Source organism: Colobus angolensis, unplaced genomic scaffold (genome assembly GCF_000951035.1).
Source record: "Colobus angolensis palliatus isolate OR3802 unplaced genomic scaffold, Cang.pa_1.0 Scaffold268, whole genome shotgun sequence".
Lineage (NCBI taxonomy): Eukaryota > Metazoa > Chordata > Mammalia > Primates > Cercopithecidae > Colobus > Colobus angolensis.
The window spans coordinates 1,078,711-1,096,479 of NW_012115910.1; positions in this window are offsets into that span (position 1 = coordinate 1,078,711).

Genomic DNA, 17,769 nt, shown 5'->3' on the forward strand with positions numbered 1-17,769 from the left:
GTGACTTTTTAAAAAATTCACTTCATTAATTACTTGGAGCACAAGAGTTATTAATTTTAATGAATTCAGTTTTATCAAATAATTCTCTTGTGAGTTTGCTTTTGTTGTAATATTGAAAGTTTGCTTTTGTTGTAATACTGAAAGCAATTTGCCCATCTCAATGTTATTAACATTTTCTCTCACTATGTTTTTCTGCAAATTCTGTAACTTTAGCTCTTATATTTAAGTCAATGTCCCATTGTGAGTTGATTTTTTGTTCATGGTGTGAGACAAAGATCTAAGTTATTTGTGTGTGTGTGTGAACATCCAATTACCTCAACATCATTTGTGAAAAGACTATCTTTCCATGAATTTTTCTGGCATGTTAGCCAAAATTCAATTGACCATAACAGTGAAGACTTATTTCTGGAGTCTCAGTTCTGTCTTATTGATCTCCATGCCTTTCCTTGCACCAGTCCCACACTCTATTGATTGCTGTGGCTTTAGACTAAATTTTAAAACTGGATACTTTATATTGGCAATTTTGGTCTTTTTCAAAATCGGTTTGGCCATTTGGGGTCCTTTGCATTTTTAAACACATTTTTAGGTCAGTTTGTTAAGTTCAATCCACAAAAGTCTGTTGGTATTTTTTGTGTGTGTCATTACGTTGATTTATTGTCAATGTTGGAAAAAAATTATCATCCAGTCCATGAACATGTAATACCTCTCGATTCATTTCCATCTTAGGTTTCTCTGAGTAATGTATATCTTTTTTATCATATATTTCACATTGTTTTTTAAAAATTTGTTTATTCCTTTTAAAAATATTTTATTCCTTTTAAAAATATTTATTCCTTTTAAAAATATTTATTCCTTTTAAAAATATTTTATTCCTTTTGATTATATAGATTTTGTGTTCTTGATTTTATTTTCTTTGTTTTATTGGTAGTACACAGAAATACAATTGATATTTATATGATATTATTTTCTGAGACTTTGTTTATCTTTTAGTTCTAACGGTGTGTGTGTGTGTGTGTGTATGCACGCGTGTGCGTGTGTGATTTCCCAAGGATTCTCTACATCCAGGATTCAGGTTTATTTGTGAAAAAAGTCAAGTTTATGACTTTCTTTCCAGTCTAGAGTCTTTTTTGTTTTTGCTGGTTTTATTTCACTTTTGATGAAAGTGAACATATTTGTCTTATTTTCTGCCTTTAGGGGAAAGCACTGAACATTCGCACCTCTCCTGCTATGTTACCGTGTTTACTGTGTTTCCGGAGACAATGAAATTTAGAATTTTCTTTTCTATTGCTCGTTTAGTGAGAGTTTTTCCCATGAATGGTTTTTTATGTTTCAAAAGCATTTTCTTCATCTATTGGGATGACTGTGTAGTGTTTGTTCTTTATTGCATTCCCGCCTGTATTGTGCATTTCATTAAGTGATTTTTAGGTGTGAAATTTACTCTGCATTCCCGAGATACAGGACATTTGTTAATGATTTACAGTCCTTTGTCTAAGATATTGAATTTTATTTGCTAATATTTTGTTAAAGATTTTACATATGTCTTTGTTTGGGCTGGGTATCTGTAGCTTTATTTTCTTGTAATGCCTTTGTCTGTCTTTAGTATCAAGGTAATACTGGCCTTGTAGAACGAATTGGAAAGTGTTCTCCATTTTTTGATAGAATTTCTGAAAGATTGTTATTAATCTGTTCTTTAAATATTTGGTAACATTTACTGGTGAAGATGTCTGCACCTGGAATTTTCTTGCAGGAAAAAATTTAACTATTAATTAAGTGATATTATTTGATGTATGTATATTCATATTCTTCATTTCTTTGAATGTTAGTTTTGCTAATTTGTGTTTTTCTTAGAGTTTATCATTTTATTTTAGGTGTCTAATTGAATGATTCAATATATTCATTTATAATTTTTAAAATTCGTACAGTCAGTAGTGATGTCCTCTTCTTTATTTCTGATGTTTGGAAACTTGTGTCTTATTCTTTTTATTTTCTAGCTCAATAGAGCTAAACATTTGTGAATTTTGTTTTAATTATTTTATTAATTTTCTTCATAATTTTTATTCCTAGTTCTGTTTTTCCTCTAATTTCTATTTCCTTTTCCCCACTTACTGTGAGTTTAATTAGCTCTATTTGTTCTAGTTTCTTAAAGTGGAAGTTAGAATATTGGCTTGACATTTTACTTACTTCCTGATAGAAGTTTTCAAAGCTATGCATGTCTCTCCAAGGACTGCTTTAGCAAAATACCATACATGTTCGTATTTTTTTTGTTTGTTTTATTTTCCTCTTCTTTCCCATGTTATTTCCTTCCTTCTACCTTAATTGGGTTCATTTGGCAGTTATTTAAAAAATTATTTTGGTTATTTATATATGATAGCTTTTCCATACTTCCTTCTCATTTTTTATGTATCTTTACATGATGGATGTATTTCATTAAATATTATATAGTATGGTTTGGTTTTCTTATTTAGCCTGGTTTACATGCTTTTAAATAACAGTATTTAGCCCATTTAATTTTTTTTATAGTTTTAAACAGGATACTGAGACATAATTGACATACAGTACAATGCATCTATATTTCATTATTATCTTAATTTGCATTTCCTTAACAACAAATAATGTTGAGGATATTTTGATTTGTTTATTGGCCATTAGTATATCTTTGGTAAAATGTGTATTTAAATATTTTTCACACTTTTACAAATTATATTCCTTGCCTTATTATTTAGTGTAAGAGTGCTTTGTGTACTCTCCATTCAAATGCTTTGTATTTTCTCAGTGTGTAAAGAGAGAGAGAGAAAGAGACAGAGATCTCCCTTTATATATGCATGTGCCTGTGTGTATGCCCCAACAGAAAATTATTTTGTTTTATTCAGTTTTACTTAGATTTAGCTATTGATTATTTTCATTTTATTTATCCTTTGCTATATCTCTGACCTTCCTGCCAGTCATTTAACATTAGCATGAAGAAATTCATGTGTATTTATTTTACCGTGAGCCGGATGATGAGGAATTCTCTTAGTTTTCGTTAATATGAAAATGTCATTTTTCCATTTCATTCTTAAAAGATATATGCATTTGCAATGTAATTCTAGGTAGGCAATTTCCCCCAGATCCTTATAAATATAGTTCTATTTTTTTCTGGTTTCCATCTGTGAAAATATAGCTATCAGTTTGTTTTACATTTGAAGATAGTATTTTCTCTTTCTGTTTCTTGCTATAAATTTAAATGTTTTCTTCCTTTTTACTTTTCTACAGTGTCTACATAATCATCTCAGTTCTATTTATTCATGTTTTCAGCCAGCTATTCACAGTGATACTTGAATATTTGACTTTATGTCATCCTTCAATTTTAGAAAATTCTTATATTTCAAAAATTTGTTTCCACCTCTAAGTCCTGCTTCTCTTTCTAAGACTTCAGTGAAATGTATATTAGAATTCTTATGCTCTTTCTTATGTTTCTTACTATCTTTCACCATTTGGTATTCCATCATGAACAATTATTGAGCATATTTTTCAATTTATTATTATTGCAAATGTGTCTATGCTGCTGTAGAATGTACCTATTAGTTCTTAATTTTAGTTATTTTTTTAGTTCTGTTACTTTGCTTATAGTTTCATAGACTCTTACTGTTTACCAAAGTCCTCCATCTTGTTTTAGTTCTTTAAATACATATATTTTAAAGTTTGTATGTAATAATCTCATATCTGGAGCCCCTGAAAGCTTACTTTTTTGTTATGTGTCTTATCTGCTGTCTATTTTGTTTCCTTTGGTTTCCTTGTTGTCATCTCTTCATCTTCTTTGGATATTTTTTATTTTAAAATAGACATATAATTTCCAAAATCGTTTGCAGAAATAATTTGGAAACTAGGATATTTCCTCCTTCAACAGAGAATTTCTCTGTACTTCCATCAGGCTCCTCAGTAGCCAATAATCCATAAGCAGCTTGATTCAATTTCAGAAAGTGAGATGATTTAAATATGAGCTGCAGTCTCTGAGTGTCTGCCTTACCCTTGTCCTCACGAAGTCAGAGGTTTTTCACCGTGAATTTCCAGCCCAAAGTGGAGAGTTTTAACCATAGATCTGATATTTGGGGAGGTTCTAGATTACCGTCTCTTCCTCCAAGACTCCAGAGGTTATCAAAAGTTCTGTGCAAGCTTTGATCCTCTCATTTTTGTTCATTCTGGAGCAAGCAAAATCCCATTGCCCCAAAGTGGCACCACATCCTGAGCTAGTTTGCCTTTTCTTAATCCTTCCCCAGATCATAGCCAGTTACACCTCCATAATGTGTTAGCTCTCCCATGCAATCCAGTAGATGGCTTTATATTTTTTTTTCCAAGATTTTTAATTGTGAATGGGAGATTTGGTCTGAGTTATCTGTTATTTCTTTATTAGAATCAGAGGTCCAAAAATGCTTAGAAGATGCTCAATAAATACTTTTTAGATGAAAGACTAGAATAAATGTGTAAGTTCTGAATGGAAAGAAACATGTGAGTATATGGATATAATTATAGCAGAGACAATAACAGATATATTCAGTAGGACCTGGAGGGATTGTAGCGTTTGCATCCACTCGGCCACATTTGTTAACTATGTCTAATCCCCAGTGAGCCTAAACAAAAAGATTTAAAAGGCTGCTGAAGACTACGTTTTGTGCAATGCACAAAATGTTATATGAAAACACGGGATCCCAAATAGGGGATTCAGAAACATGCAAACGCTACAGCCAATGGGAAAGATTGCATAGAAATAAATAAAAATGCTTTAAAAGCAATAAATACATAGTGAGTACCTACGCTTCTCTGCTTCTTCTTAAAAGTCATGCTGCAAGTTCTCATACTTTTTTCTTCTCAGATATTTAAGTAAATTTCTGATATTTCTTAACTATTTACCTTTCTGTACATTTCTTACCTATCTGTAAAACCTTACAGAAATTACAGAATTGGGAAAATTTTTTATCAAAGTTTCATCCTTAATCCTTGAAAGCGTAATCCAGATGAGAGTTCCGTTTCCTGAGCATTGGTTACTGTGGTCTGCTCCGCACATCCTGAAATGATGATGTCGTCCTATCGTCTTTCTCCTTTTACCTGTTTGGCCAATTTAATCTTAATATTTTGAAATTGGTGCTTTTCTCTTTTCTGTCTATTCTTCCTTGGTTATGATTGTATTCATTTCCACAAATAAAAATATTGTATCTGTAATAATAACTTGAGAGGAAGCCATTACTCTAATCCTGATTTTTTGCCTGAGCCACAAATTCCAGATGACCTGTAGGACAAAGCCCATGAAGATTTTCAATGAGCTTTTCATCTCAACGTTTTCAAAACTGTACTCTTTATCTACTTACTGCTGCTATCTACTCCCACACCTGTTTTCTTCCTATGATGCCTGCTTTATCAATGTCACACAATACTCTATTGTAAATAGTCCTGGAAACTCCAAGACATCATTAATGTGAATGCAGGAAAGAGATGATAATTTAAGGTAGAAAAGGTTGGTCAGAGAAGCTGCCAAATAGTAGAATATAAGTGAAGTAAAACAAGTGAAAAACAAACATGAGCCAATTTAAAATATTCCTCTCCAAGGAACTTAACGTTTCCTTGAGAACTTATGCCTATGGACAGTTCTGCTATTACTACTCAAGCTACCAACTATTATGGCAGATAATGGAGATCGCACACACTTTGTGAGGTGCTGCTCTGAGTGATGTATATGCACTTATTCAATTATTTCTTACATGAGGAAACTGAGACTCAAAGACACAGAATGATTTGCTGAAGTTTACAAGCTGAGACTTAGGACTAAATAACTTCATATGGAAAGTTTTGTTTGTAAGAAAAGGAAGAAGCAGATCATAATTCTGCAGGTATGTTTTTATTTAACTTCAAGAAGAAAAGCTGTCTAGAAACAGCCTTAAATTCTAACAAATTGTTTTCATCTCACCTTGCCGCATGGTCTTCTTAGAGCTAGTACTGGAAATCTTGTCCTGTGGTTCTGTGGCCAGCTTCCCTTATCCTACTGAGAAGGTAAGTACTTACCAGACACTACAACTGTCACCAGCTCTCAGATTCCCCTGCTGCCCTGTTATATTCAACAAAAAATGTAATAGACTAATTATATTGTCTAAATGTAATAGACAACCATAACTCTTACAGAGTTAACCTGTCTCTGTGAAACCTGTCTGCTTGAGTATTTACACATACTGGTTTATTTGCATTTACATATACAGGTATATGAAAATAAGATTTTAATTCATATTCCTAAAATTTAAAAAGAATGATAGAGCATGAGTAAATTATGAGTTTGAAAATTCTCCAATCTTTTTCAGCAACAATTTTCATGTTTACTTATACCCCTGTATTCTCCTACTTTATGAATTATAAACTCCCTTTGTATACCTTCTCTCTGCAGGAAAATGGAGGCAAGTTTTAAATATAGATTTATTACATTTATGGAAAATAGTAATTAGGTAGTTCTGTAGCCTTGGGCAAATACTGTAATTTCCCTGCACTTCATTTCCTCATCTTTAAAATAAAGGTATCAGAAGAAATTATCTTAAAATGTCCCTCCAAGTTCTACCATTCTGTGATACACCATAAAATAAACTAACTAACTGCCATTTAGGGATGTCTCCAATAACGTGACATATATGACTTCCATTTATGGATGACTATGCCCTTTATTGAAAATGTAATAAATACCTTTTTTTGTGCCACCCAGTTAAAAGTTAGTTCCAAGGATGTTACAATGAAACTGTCTGTACAAATAAATCTGAAAATGAAACTAAAAAGATCATAAAGAGTCTGTTTGTATTTCCTAGGGATGAATCGGCCTGGAAACTGTTCATTCTCTCCCAAGCCTGAAATGACAGATAAACAACCCCACGTCATGCTGGGAAGAGAAAGCTTGGGATCCCTGGCATGTGAGAAACAGAGCCTGGCATAGATCAGAGCTCTCCATCCAGAGTGTCAGGACTTAGCTGCGTGCTTTCACCAGCTGGGAAGAGGGAAGTGATACTGGAGGTAACAAGGGCCCAGTTTTGTTTTGTTTTCCTATAATCTCACCTGATAGGGAAGAACACTTGTAGATATGTAAAGCTGATTATCTCTTCATAAAAAATGGACCAGCCTCTACAAGGACCATAATGTTATGCTTGACAGAGTGACACAGGCCAGTGATGGAGCGGCAGAGTCCTACAACGGACCACGAACAAAACATTACCTGGCCACAGAATCATGTGACAAGGCGAGGGTCCCATCTGGGATGGGGGTGCATGGGAACTGCCTTTGTGCCTAGATGATTAAAAAAGGGAATGTGGACTTAAGTGAGAATGGACAAGGCCATGCAGAATGATATTATACAGAGGAAGGGAGGTCTTGATAAGGGGATGCAGTAAAAAACCTATAAAGGTTGAAAAGAAAGTTATCAGTAGTGGGAGTATATTATCAGTGATAACAGCTTTCTACAGTGCAGAGTAGTTCATCTTTAAGACATGATTACTGTGTGCAGAGTAAATCTGAGAACTATTGAAATGTCAGAAAGGATTGAGTTGAAGTCATGGAATGTCATGACACAGAAACTGTTAACTACCAATTTTAGAATTCCTATTAAGAAAATAATATAAGAAAAACAAGACAATGTCTGTGTGACACAGAGATTTATAAATTTTGGTAACACCAGCATTACCTGAAAATTTGTTAAAAATACAATTGCTGATGCCCCACTCTTGGAGATGATGCAGCAGGTGTGCCAGGGGAGCTGTCCAGAAGGTGTGTGCACACTCCAGATTAGATCTCTACAGCCCAGGCTCATTTTCCTTACATTCACATGCTATTAATAGATACACGGGCTCACGCACTCACGCACTGAGAGGCTGCTTTCTTTTAAGTACTGAAGGAATGAATACATACAAAGTGATTAAAACAATCCTGGACACATTGTAATCACTTGCAAGTGTTGGCTGTACATGAATATAATCACTCAGAGACAAATACTTACTGTCATGCATGCGGATGTGTATGTGAATACATTTGTCTAAGCAAATCAGGTACACATTAATAAAGTGGAAACAAGGCTTTTCAATCCCTCTCAAATAATACTTTATTTTCACTAAGCTGTGAATTTTTAATATCTTGTCCTGAGCCCTGAGTGAAAACCAGAAAGCAATCAGAGGTCACTGCAAGTAGCTCAGGCTGGGATTCCAACAAAAGTGAGCCTTGTCTGTGACAGTTACACAAATGACATTTTGCCTGTCATCTTGCTTTGAATAAATACACTGAAATATAAGTGAAGACAAGATCAATGTTCGATAAGAAAAATTGCTTTGCTTTGGGATATTTGGGCAATTACCTAACTACCATTAACATATTAGATCTGTCCTTTTAAATTTTTTCATCAGCTCCAACTACTGCAGTAAAATTCTCATGTGCAATTTAACTGCAGCATTAATGAAGCTGATTGGTCTATAACATTCAGGGTCAGTTTTATCACCCTTTAAAACACCTGAATTAAGATGTTTTTATCCCAACCACTAAAGAAAATAACTACTTCAATGCATGCTCCCTAAAAAGAAAAAAAAAAAATTGGAGAAAGTTAGCCTAATTTAATTCTTGATAAAATCTTTAAAGCTTGAAAGTCACAAAATGTAATCAAAATCTACTTTTTAATTTCCCCAAAGCTACTGTAAAACCTCTGCAAATTATATTCACTATGAGTGTGATTTTGCAATGCAGCAGCCACACCGGGGGAATGTAACACCTTTTGGAGCTAGGTTAAGGAAAGTAGCCTGGGTAGTAAAAAGTTGGCCACATGTAAATTCCCCAGATCAGCAATGTAAAGACCTTACTGGTATGAAAGGAGTTGGAGATTTTATTTGGAAGCTCTGAAAATAATGTATTCAGTAACTACTATATGTTTAGTGATCACTAAAGTGACAAGATTTTAATAAGATTTCTTACAATTTCATGAAAATCACACAGCAAGTAACAATAGCTTTAATAATAGAAGGGCTGTCTCTCAGTTGTCCAGTTCTTCTCTGCTTACTGAAGTAACATGGTGACTACAGACACCTATGAGCCTTACAGATTTTGAAACAAGTTGACTGAAGATGTGATATATGCCAACTTTAACAAAGAAGGGAAACTATCGCCACATGCCTGCATTCTTGTTGACTGAAGCTTTTTACTTCTCACTTGAATCTCATTTTTAATCCTCAGAAATATACTTTCCTCCTCAATCATAGTGATTCATAACCTTCTAAAACCTTACAATTCTGAAAACCCACACAAACACATTAGGACCTGTCCCAGCCCTTGACTCGCTGTGAGTATGGATTTCAGTGACCTTGCTATCCTTTATTTGGTGGGTTTTGTACCTGGAGTTAAACATTCATGACTGTATTCACCTTCTAGGTCGGTATTCTTAAGATGACCACAGTGAGTAGCATTGAAGAGCCAACGTGCAAATGAGTAGCATTGAAGAGCCAAGAGCCAACATTCAAATGCTTCTCCCACAAAAGATTCAGCATTCTGCAGAGATGGATGATTCTCAGATCACCACTTAGCTTCCTGAAGCCAGCAACCTATGTCAAAGGTAGGATTTGACAACCACCTTATACAACTCTTGACTTTAAAAAGAGTAGAAGATGACTCATTGAAATTAAAAGATTGTCCAGATATTAAAAGGGCATCATTCAGGAAAGATAAAGAATAGATGCCATGTTGTTGAGAAAAGTCGAAGGTATCCTCTTCAAATCTTAACTCTTCTCAGTTTCATAGTTACTGAGTAACATCTCTCTGCAGAAGTTCCAACAAATGCAAACCTAAATATGATAAATGGAAGGAGGAGAATGTGTGGGCTCAAAGAACTCAGGCAGTAATGAAAAACTGGGAGGAAGTGAAATGAGGTAAGCCTTTGATGAAGCAAAGGATTTGAGTTGGGGGAGATGGGGGACAAATAGAGTGGGAGAGGGAGGCCATTGCAGCCCTGGGTTGCTGGTAGTGGTCTGTGTGGATGAGGGGTGGTGCTGACTCTGAGTCTGCAGGGAGGGACTCTGACCACCATCTCTGAAGGGTCTTTATTAGGCTGCTTTCTGGGACTTGGATGGAGATGCAGGAGTGAGCCAACATTCTTCTCCTCAGCCTTCTAAATTTGAGGTTCTGTGGGATAAGGAGGCCACAGCCTGTACCAGTCCCAGTGTCTGCAAAACCCCTGATGGGGGTTCCTTACTTCATTCTACATTTTACCAACATTTCACTCCCCACCATTCCCCCTATTATCTACTTCTGAGACTTCTTAGGCCTTGGAAAACATAGGAATCCCTTCCCTGCCTTTGCTGAGGAAACAAAATGTGTCCATTTTGACTGCAGCCCCGAGAATACATGTTTCTACTATGACTATCAGTGTTCCAGATGGTAACTCACATCAGCCTGAGCCTGAGGATCAGGACAATTTGGAACAGAGCCCCATCCACCTCTGGACGGGGAGTGCACATAAGCAGTAAAGCTTTGCTGTTTTAAGTACTGAAATTGGGGTATCTTGCTCCTGCACCATGGTGTATGATAACACTTGGGGATTGTCTCCTTTACAAAGTGAGTGAGGGCATTCTCCTGTGACAGCACAAGTGAGCAGAATATTTGCTGCCAGAAAAGTAGTCCGAGATATCGTTCTTCTGTTTACCAAATAGTCCCAGCTTCCCAGCTTTTACGAACTGTGCAGGATTGCACAATCATTCTTTGAAGATCATGTGGCCGTGTAGCTTGTCTTATTCAGTGAAATATCAGTGAAGTGACATCCATCAGGCTGCTGTGGTCCATTCCCCCTGCTCTGGAGACCCTGGAGGTGCTTATTGGGATGATGCCTCTGTCAGCCTAGATCTTTCAGTGACGATGACTACAAGACTGGTACCTGATTGTCCATTTCTGCAGCATAAAATTTAGTCTGTACAACACAACAAAGAGATCTAAAGAAAAAATGTTCTTTTTTTGTTTTGTTTTGGAGATGGAGTCTCCCAGGCTGGAGGGCAGTGGTATGATCTCGACTCACTGCAACCTTCACCTCCTGGGTTTTCAAGCAATTCTGCCTCAGCCTCCCGAGTAGCTGGGACTACATGCGCGTGCCACCACACCTGGCTAATTTTTGTATTTTTAGTTGAGAAGGGGTTTTACCATACTGGCCAGGCTGGTCTTGAACTCCTGACCTCATGATCTGCCCACCTTGGCCTCCCAAAGTGCTGGGATTACAGGCGTGGGCCACCACGCCCAGCTAAGCAGAAATATTCTTAAGCATCATAACTACATACAGATAGTCTTTCAACATGAAGCTCACACTTGCATAACAGATATAGCTTTCTTTGGGAGTTTCTTTGGGACTGCAAGTGCAGGTCATTATGCATGGTAATTTGTTTATTCATTTTTTTTATAGGAACAGGGTCTTTCTATGTTGCCCAGGCTGGTTGTGAACTCCTGACCTCAAGTGATCCTCTTACCTCTGTTTCCTAAAACATTGGGGTTACAATTGTAAGCCACCATGCCCAGTCATAGCATTTTTTAAAAATTGTATTTCTTTGGTGTCCTTTTGCAGATATTTCATTACTTTGTTGTTAAAGTGGTAAGAAAGGAGTTGAGTGCCTCTGTCTCTAGTTGTGCTGATGGGCCCTCTTTTTCAGGTCATGCCTCTCCAAATGACAATTAGCTATATATATATAGTTAACACAATATATATAGTTAATAACAATATATATAGTTAATACAATATATATGTAGTTAATACAATATATATATATAGTTAATACAATGAACTAGAGTCATTGAAGTAAATGTGATGTTTTGAGAGTTTATATATTGAGAAGAAAGAAATCCAAAAAGAAAGAGATGGAGTCTTGCTCTGTCACTAGGCTGAGCTGTGCAGTGGTGCAGCCTTGGCTGACTGCAACTTCCACCTCCTGGTTCATGCGATTCTCCTGCCTCAGCCTCCCAAGTAGCTGGGACTACAGGCGTCCGCCACCACACCCAGCTAATTTTTTGTATTTTTAGTAGAAACGGGGTTTCACTATGTTGGCCAGGATGGCCTTGATCTCTTGACCTCATGATCCGCCTGCCTCGGCCTCCCCAAGTGCTGGGATTACAGGCATGAGCCACCACACCTGGCCAATATTTTCTTATTTTCTGTACTCTTGATGCTTTGACATCTGCGACTCTCCTGACTGGAAAGGCTGTCACTTCCAAAGCTAGCTAATTCCTAGAGACAGCAAAGAACTTTCCCGAGAGCACACCATTACCCATCCAGAGGCCATACCTCAAACGCCTCTTTTTATTGGGCACTCTAATTCTGGCACACCAGGGTCAGGTATTAGACAGCCAGGACCACTCCTGCAGCTCAGAGCCTACAGAAATCATTGAAACTATCCAATACTAGAGCTATCCAATCCTAAAGCTGCTCAGTTTGCTTTTCTGGCCTTGCCCATTTCTCCTCGGGGAAACCAGAGTAAAGGCAGATGTCTACAGTTTTTACCTCTCTGCCTTCCCATCTCACTTGGTGGCCTTGTAGGGTGCACTATCTCCTCTTTCTAGGGGGGATTCTCTAGAATTTGATTATTCCATGAGAATAATCAAAACCTCTTTCTTTTCTGAGTCTAAGTGCCTTTCTATGCCTGATTAAAACAAACCTCGGGTACCAAGAAAACACTAATAACAGCTAATATCAGAATGCTAGTCTTAAAGCACAACACAGATATTTGTGACTGCTTAAAAAACCTTAGGCCAGACAAGTGTGGTGACTCACGCCTGTTATCCCAGCACTTCAGGAGACTGAAAAGGGCATATTACCTGAGGTTGGAAGTTGGAGACCAGCCTGGCCAACGTGGTGAAACGCCATCCCTACCAAAAAAAAGAAAAAAAATACAAAAATTAACTGGGCATGGTGGTGTGCACCTGTAATCCCAGCTACTTGGGAAGCTGAGGCAGGAGAATCGCTTGAACCTAGGAGGTGGAGGTTGCAGTGAACCGAGATTGCACCATTACGCTCTAGCCTGGGCAGCAAGGGTGAAACTCTATCTCAAAAAAAAGAAAAAAAAAAAAAAAAAAAAAAAAAAAAAAAAAAAAAAACCTTAGGCCACCTGGAAAATATAAAACCAAAATAATAAGACTTTTTCATTCCCCACTCCCAGAAATCTCCCCTTAGTATCCTTTCATCCACTGAAGGCATGGCCACACTGCTAAGTGTCAAAGCTACTTCATTCTTGATTCTTCTTTCTTCCTTACCCATCTGCACATGAGTAATGGAGCTTCTATACCTCAAATACCTTTCAAATCTCTTCTTACTCTTCATATCTGCATGGAACATTGTAGTTCAGGCCACCACCACTTCTTCCTTAAACCACATAGCTGTTTCTAAATGTGTTCCCTGTACACATTCTTCCCTTGAATCCCATTCCCCATATCGTTGCCATTTTTTTTTTCAAAACACATGTTTTGATTCCTTTCTTCAGGAATGTTTTGGCTCTTGATTGCCTAATCCAGGCAGTTTCTTATCTTTAGAAAAATATTCTGCTCACAAACTGCAGTTTCATTTAGACATCTATGTTAAATTATTTTCAAGTATCTAACATGCCAATTATTATCTACTTTAGGAACATTATGTCTCTTATTTTCTCTGAACGCCTAGGACTTTTCCCAGTCTCCTGTCTTCTGTGATTCTATTATTCTTCCTAAGTATCTTAAGATTTTTTTTCTGGAAAGTGCTCATTTATGCAGAGGTTCCTCCTGAATCAGAATAAATCTTTCTCTCTCTTGTAAATCAATCATAATTTGTACAGTCTACATTTTAAAATCTTATTTTAAAATAATTACTTTCATGACATTTTTCCCCACAAAATATGGTTTTCAGAGTGCAATAATCCTAACTTAAATATGTTTATAACTATTAACATTTCAAAATATATTAGATGTTCAAAGATTAAATGAAGCCTATTTATCTTGATTAAAAGATACTCACACATTCAATATATGAAGAAGCATTATTAAATTTGAAAAATAAAATTCACTGCCATAATAAATGGATTTAACTGTTAAATGTTCAATATGATACCTTTTGAAATAAAAAAAATAAAATTTGATGCATATTAAATAACCAGAAACAGAACTCAATAGAAAACTGAGCCATGCATATGATAAAGGTAGTACCTTTTCAGCAGAGTAACTTGGCAAGAGATTTGAGGCTGACAGAACTGTTTGAACATTCCTGTGCTAGTTGGTTACTATGGAAATAAAAGCAAAAGTAAAGCAGAGTGTTGAGGGGAAAAAATCAGTATGTGGCTTAAGTTGTGGACAGATACTAGCTAAAATCACCATAAGAAGTCAATCCATCTTGTAGTGGTATTCTTGACAATAAATCCTGTAAAGTCGTCTGTTGAACATCTTGACACTCTTTAAATACACAACTTCTATGTAAATATCAAATCAATCAGAACTTGTTTAAATATTAATGCATTCATGATTAACCAGAATATTCTTGGGTCTGTTTAAGTATCAACCTGACACTTACCTTTATATGAAAAAGCATATACAGAAGGCTATAAATCAAATTTTTTAAATGTAGTCATCACATTCATACCATATTATTTTTACTCATTTGCTTTAATTGCATAATAATAATTGTATTATACTGTGAAAATTATAACTCAAGATAAACTTCTAGAAAATTCAGTCACAGTATTTGTTATATACTTTGACAGCATTTTATTTTATTCCTATCAGGTAATTTGATGCCAGCATGGAATATTGGACTAAAATATTTGAAAAAGAAGCACTATAGAGATAGTCTTAAAAGAGATAAAATGATGTGAATGGCAAAGACTAAATGACTACAATACCAGTTGGGTTGGAAGGTGAGGCAAAGCCTATTTATGCTAGTGTTTCTGAAAGGTTATTTGCTTCAACGCTTTACAAATTTCTCCAATTCTTTTGTTTCAGTTTAAATGATTAGATACAATCTAGGCATGTTGCTACCACAATTGACTAAATAGTTCTAAAAGTTGTTAAAATGCATTCTTTTAAGTTTTAACTTGCTACTGAATAACGTCTTAGTACATTAAAAATTGTAGCCCAATTTGCCATGATTCTGGTGTGGTTTGATTTAAATTATATGTGTGGCTGAGAGGGGATTATTGTGCAGCATACTTTCAATATTCCCTTCCACTCATATTGAGTAAATATTAGCTTTCGGTTTGAAGTGGAGGATAGCTGACTGTTCCCAGCACAGTTTCCAGCCTCCTTTAAGCATAATTCCCACCTCCCTGCCAGCTGGACCTTTTAAAATAAAAAAGACTAAAAATGTGTTAAAGAGTATGACAAAAAGAAACAGCATAACACGAGAAGTTAAAATTATAATTTAACTTACTCCAAAAATCTAAAAGAACCTAACCCATTAATGATATAATCAAAATGATGGAAGCAGGAATTATACTGCAGCAATGACTGGAGTGTTATTACCTTAGTGTTGTCCGTCTGAAAGACAGTAGTTTCATCAGTCATTTGTTTCTTACAGTATCCTTGGCTTCTGGGATTCATGGTCCCTACCAGCCAAACCCAAAGCAGTACTATCTCTGAAACATAAATTTGGCAGTTTGAATCCGTGGACTATCTCACAGAAAACTAGTAAATCAGAAATTTGGCAGATTGAGTATCGGTGTCGAATCACATCTTGACAAATACCTGTGGAGGAGACAGGGGAAGGAAAATCAATAATTAGAGTGCATTTCCACACTCTCCATATGTGTGTCAATGTTTGAAAGTGTCAGAGAACCAAGCATAAGGTAAGTCTTACTCTGGGAAAGTAGGTTATAGAGTAAAAATTGAAGTATGTGTTTAACAAACCTGCTCCCTAGTTTTGGATTTAAAAAGGGGATTCCGACAACAAGCAATGGAAAAAAAGAGCAGAACCCAACACAAGTCATCAGTGGTTGGATAAAGGGAAAAAATAATAAAAGTTTTAAAAATAAACCAGGTGATTTATAAAACACATGAGAAATCCAAGCTTTATTCTGGAGAGTCAGAGGAAAGGCATAGCTCTGAATGTTTACTGGAAATGCAAGAATAAAATGTACAGTGTCCTAGTGTATACGATAGGATTCAAGACAAAGCTTCTATAAAAGAGATCTAAAAGGCAAGCCTAAAACAGAATGAGACAGATAGACAAATCAATGATTATATCATCCCCCAAAACTTAAGGAAATAGAAAATGCAGTTGCAAACTTAAAATTCTCATTGGAAATTGAATAAAAATGCAAATTGAACAGTATGGAAAAGAATCAGCAGAGTCAAGAACAATCCCTAGACTTTTCTCCTAGAATAAAGATGCAAAGGAAAAATAAAAAGAAAACATTATATTGAAATAGACAATGTTGCACTTTAGGAAAAATAAAAAGAAAACATTATATTGAAATAGACAATGTTGCACTTTACTGGAGTCTGTGCTCCTGGAAAGCAGAGGTGGTTAAGAAACAACCCCATCCTTGTGAGTCATATCACTGTAAAGAACCACCCTTCTCCATATGATTTAGATAAAACCCCCTTGTATATCTGTGACCAGGCCAGATGCAGGTCCTCTAAATCCTCAGTTTTTGTCTGCCAAGTGATTAGCTGAACTGTTTGTCTCCATCAATCTGGACAAAATGCCTACTAACTTGACCAAACTTGAGTCAGGATGAATGCCTCCGCCAGGCCCCTGGCCTTTGGCTCACCTTTGAGCTTAAGCAGCAACAGAAAGTGGACCAACCCGTCTTTACAAATGCTCTGAAAGAATCAACTGACCTCAGGGAAAAGATCTTGACCAGTCTGCTTTTCACTCCTGGGACTCACCTAATTCCAAGAGGCCCAGTTATTTCTAATCTTGTTTTTCCCTCCCTATGTAAGAAAAGTCCTTTCTGCTTGAAAGTTGAGACCCTCAGATCTTACCCTTGGCATGCTCTCCCTCTTGCAATGTCTGCTTTCCCTCATGCAACAATCCTCTCCTTCTGCTGCAATAGTCTTTTTGAATAAACTCTCTCCTTATCTAAATCCAGATTGTCTTTTACGTGACAAAATTAAGGGAAATAAGGGAAAATTCAACCTGGGAATTTTAGCATTGCCCCTAAGGGGAGTGTTAAATAAGAATAGACGTGAAAAGAAAAGTGAAGCAAAACACTTTTTTTTAAATTATACTTTAAATTCTAGGGTACATGTGCACAATGTGCAGGTTTGTTACATATGTATACATGTGCCGTGTTGCTTTGCTGCACCCATTTACATTAGGTATATCTCCCAATGCTATCCCTCCCCCATACCCCCACTCCATGACAGGCCCTGGTGTGTGATGTTCCTCACCTGGTGTCCAAGTGTTTTCATTGTTCAATTCCCACTTATGAGTGAGAACATGCGGTGTTTGGTTTTCTGTCCTTGCAATAGTTTGCTCAGAATGATGGTTTCCAGCTTCATCCATGTCGCTACAAAGGATGTGAATTCATCCTTTTTTGTGGCTGCATAGAATTCCATGGTGTATATGTGCCACATTTTCTTAATCCAGTCTATTATTGATGGATATTTGGGTTGGTTCCAAATCTTTGCTATTGTGAATAGTGCCGCAATAAACATACATGTACATGTGTCTTTATAGTAGCATGATTTATAATCCTTTGGGTATATACCCAGTAATGGGATTGCTGGGTCAAATGGTATTTCTACTTCTAGATCCTTGAGGAATCACCACATTGTCTTCCACATGGTTGAACTAGTTTACAC